At 43.4% G+C, this 13334-nt stretch overlaps 1 protein-coding gene across 10 annotated transcripts in view; it reads left to right on the forward strand.

Moving 5' to 3' along the window:
* The window catches only part of SLMAP (sarcolemma associated protein), a 1011035-nt gene that overhangs the window by 557144 nt on the left and 440557 nt on the right, over positions 1-13334 (forward strand). The window lies entirely within an intron of this gene.

The following is a 13334-nucleotide window of genomic DNA, read 5'->3' on the forward strand; positions in this document are numbered from 1 at the left end:
TTTTCACAGTTCTGGCTATGTGTTAATAGTTTCACATATTCTACCAAGCGAATGTAGAAAACTAAGGCGTTGTGGTCACTTTCGGGGCACTCCTCATTTACCATGTCTAGCATAAGGTTCCAGTAGGGCTGGTACAGCATAATATAATCAGTTTGTGCTCAAGTGTAACCCATTATTAAAGGTAGGTCTCCTGTCGAAACCCAATGCTGAGCTGACACTACTTACTTACATGCATGCAAACCATGCAATAAAGTTAATGACCAGCACTTGAACAATAGTTGATACACCTGTCCGTTGGATAGGGAATGCCCCAAATCAGATATTCCTTCTCACATATGGCTGTATATTCTCTTCATGTTTCAAAGGTAGCATTCAAGTCACCAGAAACTAGGTCAAAGGTCTGGCTGTGTATTTAACATGCTTTTCAAGCTTATGTAGCCTGATGTAGAGAACATGAAGTGTATGTGATTTAACAGCATGGTTTGTATACCTGTTACAAATACTGAAGAGCATCAATTATCTCTCAGTTCTGGAAGCGAATAGCAACTCCTGCTCATCTTAATAGTCCTCTTTGGGGGTTTTACCCCTAATTTCATTTATTGCTGTGAAGTTTCAAATTTCCAAAGTAAAACTCGATGACATTAGTGGGCTGTCTCCGCTTCTCCCCCATTCCACCTCCGTCAATCGCTAAGGCTCCCTAAAGTTGTTGCTTTGGCGCAAGTGTAATTCAGTGCCTGGTAGGTGTTGGTATAAGGTGGTACAAGTGTCAGGAAGACACTCAGTGCTAGGGCGAACCACTGCTGCAGTTAAACACTGGGTGTCTTTGTCTGTATTGGTTCGCTTTACTTAATAAGGCTTAACCTAGCCTTTCCCCTTCCAAAGGGCTATCTCAGCTTTTCGTTATCCATCTGGTCTCTGAGTTACACGCATCCAGGATTTTTAGTCTAGGACTCTGTCATAAGGTTGGTCTCAGGGCCTCTTACCTTGGCTAGGTCCTTACTTAGTAGTTGGCCCCTCCTGTTAATAATTGCACACCTCTCAGTGCTGTGGGGATCAGGGGCCTTAGGAAGGAAGAAATATTTCTCCAACAGAACGTTTGATAAAGTTAAAGCTAGATCGCCCAATCTCACTCTGTGCAACCAAAGGATCGGACAGTACAACTGTGGCTCATATTTATTTATTATTTCTTTGTTTCTCCATCTATTTTCTGGTAGGAATTCAACAGAAAATATATCAGGCAAGATATGCTCATTAGGTTTCTTGAAATGTCTTATGTGCTGGCAACATTGCAACTATTAAGAATGTCATGAGGGATCTTGGAAACAGAGATGGATAACAAAGCCAACTTAATTCTCATTGTAGGCTCGCCATTCTTCTCTAGTCACTGTGATGGTGTGTCTCCTCTTTATAACAGTGGGGCTGACAAAAACCTTTTTGCTAGGTCATTTAAGGTAGATGCCATAGTCCGTAATTAAGCTGAGGGTTGCTTTAGAAGTCAGATGTTGGCCCGTCTGTGATCGAGAATAACCCTCTTTAGTTATCTATCTGAACTCAACCAGAGCCTGAGATCGTTACTCCACAGAGTGTCAGTAAGTTTATTTGTTGTGACAATTGTACATATTCATCAATATTAAGTGGGTGTAATTAGTGTATTCTTTTATGGGCAGTGCTATAGACCCTATAGCGTCTGGATACCCGATCGGGTGATTAGATGCTCTTTATCAATCCTGATTGATTGACTTTGCTTCTCTTAAGTGTTGTGGTGGGAACCTGCCATAGCATTGCCAACTGCTTTGGTGTACAGAGGCTGGAAAAACTGGAAGACCTCCTTGTTCACTGCTGAATATTGAATCAAAGATTTGCTCCCCAGGGCTCATTGTAAGCTTTGGCCTGTTTCTTTCAGTTTGTGTTTCTTTCTCATTTTTTGTTGCTACAGACGATACAGGAGTCCCAGCTGGACTCTGGTTAATCAATGTCTGCACCATCAGCAGTCTGGTGGACCCCAGCTACAGGTTGATTTGTTCTGGATGCCGGTATTGGTGGCCTTGCTTCATGGCAACGTTTTCACTTGGTGTGTCCTGTGCCATGATTAGGCCATCCTGGGGAACACAAGCCTTTCAGAAACCTGAATGTACAGACCTTCTGCATCCATGGATATTTTTCTTAAATGTGGCCCCTTGTTATTCCTCCAAGGGACCATTTCAGTGCTGTCCCGACTAGTGAGTGACCTTGCCATGTATTGGTTACCTCCTGTAGCATGTGTTGTTTTGGTATCGTCACAGGCTTTGCTTTCCTCTTGACCATGATTCTATTCTGAGCTGCTACAATCCGGTGCATCGGGCAGGCTTTGCGAGGCCTGAGGTTCCTTTTCTATGGCTATAAGAGCGCCATGAGAAGGTTCATCTGTTGTGGCATCTGCAGCCCCATGGGAGCTAGCATTTGCAGTGAAGAAATACTTTATAGTTGTTTTAATTATCCCCCTAAAGTAAATTGGGGCAAATACTAGCAGCTTATTCATGGATTTGAGCAGATACTACGAGAGGTGCTCTTTGGCAGGACAAAATGAAAAAGCTCACGTTGGCTCAGATCTGGACACCGGGGGGGTTGGGGGGGGGGCGGGTTTGACTGGGTGGTGTCCTTTTCCTTTGTTCTTTTTCTTTCAATCACACATGTACAGAACAATTATTTCCATGCATCTTTCATGCAACCGCACAGACAATACCTGTGTTTCACTGAGGGCCATAACAACTTTCAGTTTGCCATGCACCACATCTTTATTACTTCTGCCCCTTACGGTTGCTGCTCATCTTTGGTGGTTGTGAGTACATATATTTCCATAGTTAGAAGACTGGCAGCTTATGGCAGGCTTGCCACAGTTAGTCGTAGATCAACTCCTGATGGCAGCAAACTCATGACACCCTCCTCATCTTGAGTGCTAGTTGGCACATGTGTGCACTATAGTGGATTCTCGGATCCCAATGGGCTCAGCATCTGCTCTGCTTCTCCAACTCCATTTGGATTTCGAGGAGACTGCTCATGATTTTCAGTGGTGGCTGGCAGACTGCAACTTGAACTGCGGCAGACCACTTGCCCTCCCTCATCTCGAGTTCACAGTTGACAGGTGTGTTGCTGCTGGGTTGGGGTTCTACCAGAGAGAGGAGGAGATCGGGTAACTCTCTGGTCGAGAACTACTTCGATATCAATCTGTTGGAGGTTCGATTGTTCTACTGGCCCTCGAAGCTTACTCCCATCCATTAGAGGAATGCTGGTGTAGGTCCTCATGATAATCCTACTGCCATGGGTTATTGCAACAAGCAGAACAAAGTGGGTTTCTGGATCCAGTACCAAGGGGGCCCTATGCTTCTCGAAGTGGCTGTACCAGCATAACATCATCTTAGTCACCACCCATCTAGTGGGGTTCTTATTTGCCAGAGTGAATGAGCTAAGCTGGTGTCATCTGGCAGATCTCTAGAAGCATCTCCACTCTGATGTGGTGCAGAGTCTTAACAGCCTACACCTCCATGTGCTGAGATAGAAAAGCAGAGTTTGACTACGTTGAATTTGCCCACCGATGAAGTTGACATCATCCTTGCGACCATAAGCCATTCCAGAGAGAGATATTAATTGCCTTGTGTGCTACCCAGAATAACAACCCTTTATAGGGCCAAGTTTCAGACGGTCTGTTGTTTGTTTTTTAATTAGCCCAGGTCCGTTGCATCAAGTACGGTGAAAGGTTATTTATCTGCCCTTTCAGCCTTTCTGTATTTACCGGTCCAACTGTCATCGTCCCATTGTTGTGATGTAGTTAAAGTTTTGACCCAGGTTTACCCCAATCTCTCGCCCCCCTTCCCCCACCCCCTAAAAATTGTAATACCTCAGTGTGACTTTAACATTGAATTTATGTGCAACCCCTTTAATCTTTGTACATTTTCTCCTTACTGGTTTCCGTATCGCCATTACATCCACACTCCACATGAGATGAATGCAGGTGTCAGTACCGTCCTTCTATACCACCGTCTTTCCCAACAAGTTCATGCTAAGATCACAGGCAGCCTTCCATACTTTCTAAAGTTGTAACACCCTTCCACGTTGGCCAAAGAATGACTCTGCCAATGTTCTTAGCTCTGCCTCACCCCTCAAAGAAGGAAGAGCAACTCCACCACCTTGATCTGAAGAGGGTGTTAAGTTTGTACATCTCACAAAAGAACATCCGTTTTAAGACCAGTTCTTTGTCAGGTTTTCAGGTGCAAAGAAAGGAAAGGCGATTCAAAAGAGGATGCCATAGTGTACATCCGTCTCTATCAAGGTCTGCTACTCATTAGCCAAAAAGCAATCCCATAAGTTCCTGAGAACCCATACCTCAAGGGCCAAGGCCTTTATAATGACATTGATACAAGAGGGCTTGTTCTACACATCTACCAGGCTACAACGAAGGCCTCTGTTCATGTTCACAAAACAGTATTGCCTTGACAGTCCGGTTTGACAGAAAGGTCACCTTCCCATTAAGTTCTGCAGAACATTTTGGTCTGAGTTCTCTCCTCAAACTTTTCACCTTTTGGAGGTACTGCTTTTGTATCAGTTGAAAAGGTGAGCAATCTACGGTTAGAAGTATTTGTTAAAAGAACAAGTTACTTGCCTTTGATAATGCTCTTTGTGGTGTATACTATCGATCCACAGATTCCACACTGATACTCTCTACTTCCCTTTCCCTTCCATTGAGTGTCTTTCAAAGTGGTTGTAATGCCCCAATTTAGCTTTTAAATGCTGTTGTAATTCTCGGTCTGTTACTGACATTCAGTGTCTGAGAACACGGAGTGCTTGGTTGTAAACTAGCATCACTCAATAGTTGTTCCTATATAAGGCCGTATGCTTTCTCTTCTGGATGCGGGGTAAAGGCCACTTTGGAGTCTAATAGTGCCATCAATCGGTATGAGGGGGCAATTCATCCATTGTGATGCCAAGGCGAATTGAAAAGGTGAGAAATCTGCTGTTGTGTAGAGTAGTATTCATAATAAAGAATGCTACTAAAGCTAAGTAACAATTTATTTTTAGATGGTGTTATCTATAGCCTGTCTTGAGGCGTTTGGAAACTTTTTGTTTTGTGAGCCCCACAAACCCCTTGCTTGGGATACCTACACCAGATCGTGAGCCTACATTTCGGGAAGTCTGTTTCTTGCCTGATTATTTGGGATTTGTCTCACATACACTTTAGCACATGTAGTGATCGCTGAGGGGCCAGGTGACTTGTGTTACAAAAAGAGCAATCTTTTCTCATTCTTCTATGCTTGTCTGGGCTTTTATACACTTCAGGTCAAATGCTTCTTAAAGCAGAACAATGAAGCCTATCATCCTGGGCAGTAAGGAGGAGAGACTGTTCTGATGCCACTTGTTGGTCAATTTGTTATTTATTCTGGGTAGTCTTGGTTCCTGTTGGTCAGGTTATGTGGGGATCCTTTACTGAGGTGCAAGAGTACACAGGTCCAATTCTTGAGTTCTCGATTAAACCAGGGTTTGGATCAACCCAGAAGCGAAATCTCAGTATTGTCTGATGTTTCACTTCTAGTCACTGCTTCCAACTGCCAAACAGGCTGATGATTAGCTGATGAACAGCTTGGCCACATCACACTAATTTAGGGGTAGTGGGTCCCGGGAATATGTGAGGGGGATGTCCTAGACATTTAAAAAGGAGGTTATTTCTGCAGAATGTATACTTGCCAGGCCGAGTCACGGCTTGTGAAATTCTCACATGTCTGCTGTTGTATATCTTCTTAGGTAGCACTCATCTGCTCTCTTGTCTCTGAAAAGGGTGAGGTGAACCTTTCAAAGCTGTTTGTCACTGTCTCTGTTTTTTTTTTTAGCTGGACAGAACTTCCATGTAGGCAAGATGACAGCAAACAAGCATAGCCTTAGATTTGAGATGCAAATCTCATAAATCAGTCATGATGGAAGCAGTGTAGCAGGCTCCTCGTAGGTCTTTTTACAACTTCACAAGTCACAGATCCTGTCACAACTTAATTCTCTAACAAGATCAGCTGTGGCTCCAGTTCGTTGTAGTTCTACAGCAGTCCACAGCCAACAATTTCAGGTTGCTACGTATAGCAGGTTTCTCTTGCTTCCAGGATGTATTGGGTAACCATATGAGTTTGCTCCAAAACTCTATTAGTATCAATACATGAGGGCAGTTCAGTTGTGAAAGAATATGTATACCACCCAGACTGGGAGGTCTAGTTGAGGTATTTGCACACCCCATCCTGTTTGTGTGTAGCAACCACCCTTAATGATATTCACTACCTTCCACATTCATTCTAATATTCACAATCAGCATTATGTACAAAATAATTCTGATGTTTGCAGTCAGTATTTCTCCCAACAATGAAATCTGGGACACCGGTATCGAAGGCTACTGAACTTAACTTATATTAGCGGGTAAGGTGAGTGTTCAGTGGGAATCTTCCCTGTCTGCAGCAAGGCTACTATGCGCCCCGCCCCCAAAAATGGGCTGCCACCACCAGGACCAAACTAAGGGTACAATGACCGAAATGTCAGTAAACCTATTAAGGTGCTCGCCAGTCCCAGGGTACATCAAGTTTCTTTTAGAGTTGCTCTAGGAGAAGTCCTCAAATTAAGGGGGGCAGGGAACTGGTAAAAAAAATGAAAAGACAAGAGTTTCAGGGGAAAAACATTGGGATGTGGCAGGATGGAACAGCTGGTGACACTAAGTTATAATGTCTTGTGTTTATTTATAATGTCTTCCTCCACTATGAAACCAATTTAATCAAATGTGATGATTACACCACTTTTAGTCCAGGCCATGGAATGCAGCGTTGATTCATTTGTTTTAAATTCTTACATGCAGGATTGTTCATTTAGTCATCTACTAAGGATTTACAGAATGTCCAGTGAGAGAACCATTCTTTGATATGGAATTGTTCAGAAACTTCTGTTTAACTTTGGTTGCTATACCAAGGCGGTGAAGCGATGTTGATCATTTTGCAAAGAACAAAATGCGACATCTGATAAACTGAGTATAATGTGAAAAGAAGATGAAGGGCCTGAGAGGAAAAACATTGTAGTAGTCAGCAGTTAAGCGTTGAAGATGAGGGGCGGGGGTGCGATATTTTGGCACTTTATAAGTGGGAAGGTGGAGTAAAGGGAGTACAGGTGGTTTGGAGCAGGGCCAATCAAAATAGAATGGCAGTATGGGAGAGGAAGAGACAGGTCAGTTATAGTGAACATCAGATTGGTTAAGTAGGGAGGCAGTCGGAGTGAGGTAAAGGGGAAGGGCAAGAAAATTAGGGTGGAAATCATAAAAATGGATCACCTTTCCAAACAGTTTACTCAGGTGGGTTCTGTTTTGGAACTAGAATAAATACTTTAGGCATCTCAGCCCTCTCTTAATGCAGCAATTTAGACAGGTAAGGGGCTGCTCGGTTAAAAGAATGAGGTGCAGCTGCATGATGCTAGACTTTTTTGGTCCTGTGTCTAAGTATATCTTTGCTCCTGATGCCTTTAGCCCTGCCAGAAACATTGAAAGATGATTGAAGGTATTCTAGTTGTCGACGGAGAAAAATGACCTGCACCATCTGAATTCTTGCCTTTAAATGGAGCCAGTGAAAATCTCTCAGGATTGCAGTGATGGCTTCAAATTTTTTCGAGCCTAGAACTAAACTTGTTGCCTAGTGGTGAATCTCTTTAAGAGTGCAATGATTGCCATTTGCCACACTGATTAAGTGGCACTCCCATAGTCCATAATAGCGAGTGGTTGGACAGGAAGTTATTTTAGTAAGGGTTTTAATTTGTTCTTTTCAGAATGAAGAGCAAATATAGATGAGTTTGTGGTATGACAGCTTGAATAAGGGTCACACCAGCACGAAAGAGGTTTTGCTTTTGCAAGACTGATGGTGACAACCTGACTACTTGCAGTTCATATAATCAATCTTCGTAGTTTTGTCATCATTTTGTCAGTGAAGGAGAGTGAATTTAAGTTTTGGGGGGATTCATTATAAAAGTTGTATGAAATCTTGCTGTGGAGTTTCGTCAGACACTTGTTTTGTTCAGGGTTTTTGGAATATGGAAAATTTCAAATAGAGTTGGGTATTATATCTCTATTTGTAGCGTGCAACAGCTGCTTCCTCGATCAAAATGATAAATGGTTGAATATATTGGGGGGGGGGGGGTGCAAGAAGTTAGGGAGTGGTCAGTTATTTAGCCCACTACCACTAGTTGTTTTCTTGATTTATGAATACGTCAGCTGGCCTAAATATATCCCATTTAATTTATTCCATTAAAATTAGAATCTTAGCAGTCATGGGAGATGGGTATAATAGGTTGTAATAGTGAATATTTTTTTCTTTGTTGTGAATATTTGTATTGTTTTATGTATGAAGACGACCTGACATACACAGCAAGTGGGGTTTCCATAATCATAAAGCCCCTTCTATCCTTCTGAATGTAAAACCACAAGTAATCTCGGTGAGGTCTGATTATTCTTCCTCGTCAATTTGAATCTATTGGCATAGCATATGGTTAATAAAACATTGACTTTCAGCAGAAAAATATGTCCCTAATTTTTATTTTTAAATGTGCTCAGTCAGCAATAGCAAGAATAGCTATCTGCTGTGAACACAGTGGTAGTTTTCTGAGTAAGAACCCTCCCTGGAATACCAGGAGCCACTTTACCAGTTTCCTAGCGGACAAGACAGGAGATCTCCCATGTTCATAGCAGTTAAAGGTCCCTTCTAGACTATTGTCCTATCCCTCACCTCCCTCCCTCCCTACCTTCCTCACCATCCATGTTTCCTAACCGTTTTGAGCAATGCCTCAACATGTTCATCCCAAATTATATATTCCTGCCCCATGATCGTCACTTGGAGCTTGATTGGCTTTAGCAACCCCACTTGCACATCCATGATTTTATTATGTAACTACATTAGGGCTATGTCTGGACAAAATTTAAATTGTGCTGGTGTAATTGGTGTTTTTTCAAAAATTTAGCATTTCACTTGTTATGCAGAATTCGAAAAATTACTCCATTTTGCATAATTACATGCCATACACGATAAAAAAATTTACACGAATGCCTGAGAATAACAAAACGGGAGATGATGCTGATTGTGTCGCTTTTTTGCACATACTTTTAAGTGCGAAATGAGTCTTAGAATCAAAAATTGATGCAATGAATTTTACATAATTATGCATAATTTATTGTCATTTTGCAGATTATTCGAGTGATAGCGCGAAAGCCTTGTCTAAGGCTCTTCATTTACCAATTGTCTCAGGTGTTAGGTGTCGGCGGCAGCACCAGTCTACGATCTTGGTATTGCAGCTCACTTCTGGCCTTTGACACTGTTAAATTTCTTTCATTATCTCTTAAGTCAGACATCCTAAAGATCATTGGGGGGCCCATTATTGACTTTTCATCCTATGTCCCATCCTATTGTGTGGCATATCTATATGTTCGATGGCATGTGTGGCTGTAGATGCACATGCTTTGCATACTCCTGCCATCTAGTGTTGAGTTCGAAGTTGTACAAGTTATTTTTCTTCAAAGAATTCTTTTGAGTCTCGAGGTAGAGCGACTTCTCCTCTCATTAATATTGCGCATGTGCATTAACTCTTTTGTTAGATTGGTTTCTCTCTGCTGTCATGTTCAGACATGCATACCTCTCCTCAGTGTTTGACTACCGTTTGGTAGGACTTCTCGGTCCTCTCCTGTCATCGACTGTATAATTATTTCAATTTGGCTTTTCCATTATTATGTCACGTCACCGTCTCGGGCATACCTTCCACATGCACCCTCTGTGCCGAAGATGTGTTCCTAATGGAGCAGACACCTTTTCGATTTTGCCCCCAGCGTCACACTTGGTACCTGCACATGGACCAACATCTTGTGTGCAATCTTTGCGTTTCGCCCGATCATTGTGAGGCGGATGTGATGCTTGCAAGTCTTTCTGATCAAAGAAGACTCAAAGGGCACGTCGGCTGGAAATGTCTTGTCGCACTTAAGATGACATTTCCGACATTTTCGGAGAAGAGCATGCCCAGGAAGAGAAGGCTGTTGAGGAGGAAGAGTAAGCTTTTTCCATCAAGGAAAATTCCATCTTCGACTTGGGGGAAGAATTGGAGTACACCCTGCTTCTCGGACAGCGCATGAGTACTGCCGACCCTTAACCTGTTCCTCCACCTAAAAAAAAGACTTCCAAATCTTCACCCTTTCCTTTATTTGAGGTTGCCGGACTGCCACTGCCACCAGGCCAGGGTCCGATCCAAAAAGACATTTTGAAGGCCCCACCTTCGGGCTTGGCACCGAAAACTTCTACTAAGGTTTAATCCTTGGTCTCCACCTTCTAGCATTGAGAATTTTTGTCGCTCTCCTCTCACTTTCCTGAACCAACCTGGCAATTGACTGCTTCTGCCTCAGTGCTTTAAAAAACATTCCTCCACTAAAGCTTTGGTTCCAAAACCAACCGAATATAAATCCTTAAAGCATTCTTCAGTTTTGAAACCATCCGAGACAAAAACTTTAAAACATTCCACAGTTTCCTTGCCTCCTGTTTAGCCTGTTCTCAAAACCATGGATATTAGACAAAGGAAAATCCAGATCCAACACGGAACTGGGAAAATAATGGCCTCTCGTCCATCAAAGAGGTAATGGATTTTTGAGGACACCTTGGACACTCCTATGCCTCTAAAAAAGATGATAAAGGACACTTCTTAAAAGCCCTACTCATCATCCTCCATCTCCACCTCCTCCTCCACCACCACCACTACCTCCACCGCCTCCCCCACCATCACCACTTCCACCATCTCCTCCTTCCTCTCATGCATCTCCACATCATGATCCTATAGATGCTACACCTCCAGGCTCACCTAGATCAAACACTGGGTGTAGACCAGTTAGGAGACCCAGACCCATGGGACATATACTATACTGATCCCATAACTCCTAATGATCTGGATCTATATCTAGCTAGACCCTCCCTTCCTGAGGATGCTAGTGCCTACCAACAGGTTTTTGCTAGGGCAGCTACCTACCATGGTGTTGAGTTACATAAAGAATCATTAGAACAATATTTCCTTTTTGACACTCTTGTCTACACACAGACACACAGTATTTACCTATGCTTCCTGGCCTGTTGTGGCACGCTGATGATGTTTTCAAAGAACCTATCTGTGCAGGGGTTATTACCCACAGGTAGAGAAAAAATATATACCTGCCCCACCAGATCCTCTGTTTATACGATCTTAGGTACCACCAGACTGTATAGTTGCCTCCACTGCTTGTAAAAGAGCTAATAGTCAAGCAACTGGGGATATGCCACATCCTGAAAAAGAGAGCAAGCGTATTGACGCAGCAGGTAAACAGATAGCAGCCCAAGCAGCGAACCACTGGCGTGTTGCCAATTCCCAGGCCCCTCTAGTGCGCTATGATAGGCATCATTAGATGAGATGGAAGAGTTATTACAACATCTCCCTGAGGAGTATTGTAAAAAGGGGCAACACATTGTTGCAGAGGGTCAGGCCATCACTAATAACTCTATCAGATGTGCCTTAGATGTAGCAGATACAGCCGCAAGAGCACTAAACACCAGTGTTCTTCTCAGGAGACATGCTTGGCTCAGGTACTCTGGATTTAAGCCAGAAGTGGAACAAGCAGTTCTTAACATGCTCCACCCTGAACAAAATTAAAAAAGATGCAGTCATTGCTAAAGCCATGGGTGCCTTACAAACTAATCCATCTAGAGGTTCCTTTCGTCGCTCAGGTTATAGGGGAAGATATAAATCCTCAAATTCGGATGCCTCCACTTCCTAACAGAAGCAGGGCCAGTCTTCCTACTCCAAAGGGTTTTCAGGGGCACCTTTAGAGGTGGTAACAATAGAGGTGAGGCGGGGGTGCTTCCACCTGTGGAGCATGCTGTGCTTCCACCTGTGGAGCATGCTCCACTGCAAAACAGTGACTGCCCAAACCTTCCCCCCAACCACACAACACCTGTGGGGGAAGACTTAAGTTTATCCATCCAGTCTGGAAATCCATCACCACAGACCAGTGGGTACTAACCATTATCCAACAGTTCCAGCCAAACAACGCTCACAGTTCGCACCGTCAAGCGTCTACTGGAGAATGATGGTGTCATGCATTGCCATAGTTCCACATGCAAGACTACACATGTGACCACTGCAACGGTGTCTCTCTCTTGCCAGTGGTCTCAAGCACAGGGTCAACAGGCTCTAGTGTTGATACACCGCCACACTCCCCATTCTCTGCATGGTAGAATTCAAACAATCTGTTGAAGGTGCGCCTTTCTTGCACACAGTGTCTCATATCATTCTAACCACAGACGCATCAGAAACAGGATGAGGTTTGCACCTACAGGACCTAACCATACAAAATCTGAGGGATGTGAGACAACAATCCCTTCACATCAGCTACTTGAAACTATAGGCAGTCTTCCTAGCACTTAAAGCTTTCATTCCTCATGTTTCACAAAAGGTTGTCCTAGTCTGGACGGACAATATGACAGCCATGTACTACCTACACATACCGGGAGGGGGGCGGGGGTGGTCATCTCAGCTATCACACCTAGCTCAGACCATATGGAATTGGGCTCTTCACCATCACATTCGTCTCTTGGCAGAATATCTGCCGGTATCGGGCAACTTCCTTGCGGACCTGCTCAGCAAGACGCACCAGCAAAACCACAAATAGGAACTCCATTTACAAGTTCTTCTTTCCCACTTTTAAAAGTGGGCGTTCCCTCAGATTGACATATTCGCCACAGCCAAAAATACCAAAACTTCGCCCCCAGGTTCCAACACCCAAGGGCAACGCACTATCGATGAGTTGGTCAGGGACATTTGCCTACGCTTTTCCACCTCTCCCTCTCATTCCATTTCTGATTCGGAAGCTCAAGCAAATATCACAACACATGATCCTTGTAGCTCCCACATGGGCACGTCAAGCCTGGTTCACATCCCTGCTCTATCTTTCAGTAGTCCAACATGAGAAGCTCTCCAACAGTCCGGACCTTCTTACTTAGAATCATGGGCAAATCAGACAACCATACCCCAAGATGCTCAACGTAGCGATCTGTCACCTGATGTCTTACAATTTGGTTACTTAAACTTACCAACAGAATATATGGATACACTTAAACAAGAATGTAGACCCACAACTAGAGCTTGTTAAGCTGCAAAATGGAAAAATGTTGTTTGCTACTGTCAACCTAAGCAAATAAATCCCCTCAAAGCCACAGTACTGTACTTTTGTTACGTGCTACGTTTACCAAAATCAATTTAGAATACACTTCCATTAGGTTGCATCTTGCTGCCATAGC

The sequence above is a fragment of the Triturus cristatus genome, chromosome 9 (assembly GCF_964204655.1).
Source record: "Triturus cristatus chromosome 9, aTriCri1.1, whole genome shotgun sequence".
NCBI classification, from domain to species: Eukaryota; Metazoa; Chordata; class Amphibia; order Caudata; family Salamandridae; genus Triturus; species Triturus cristatus.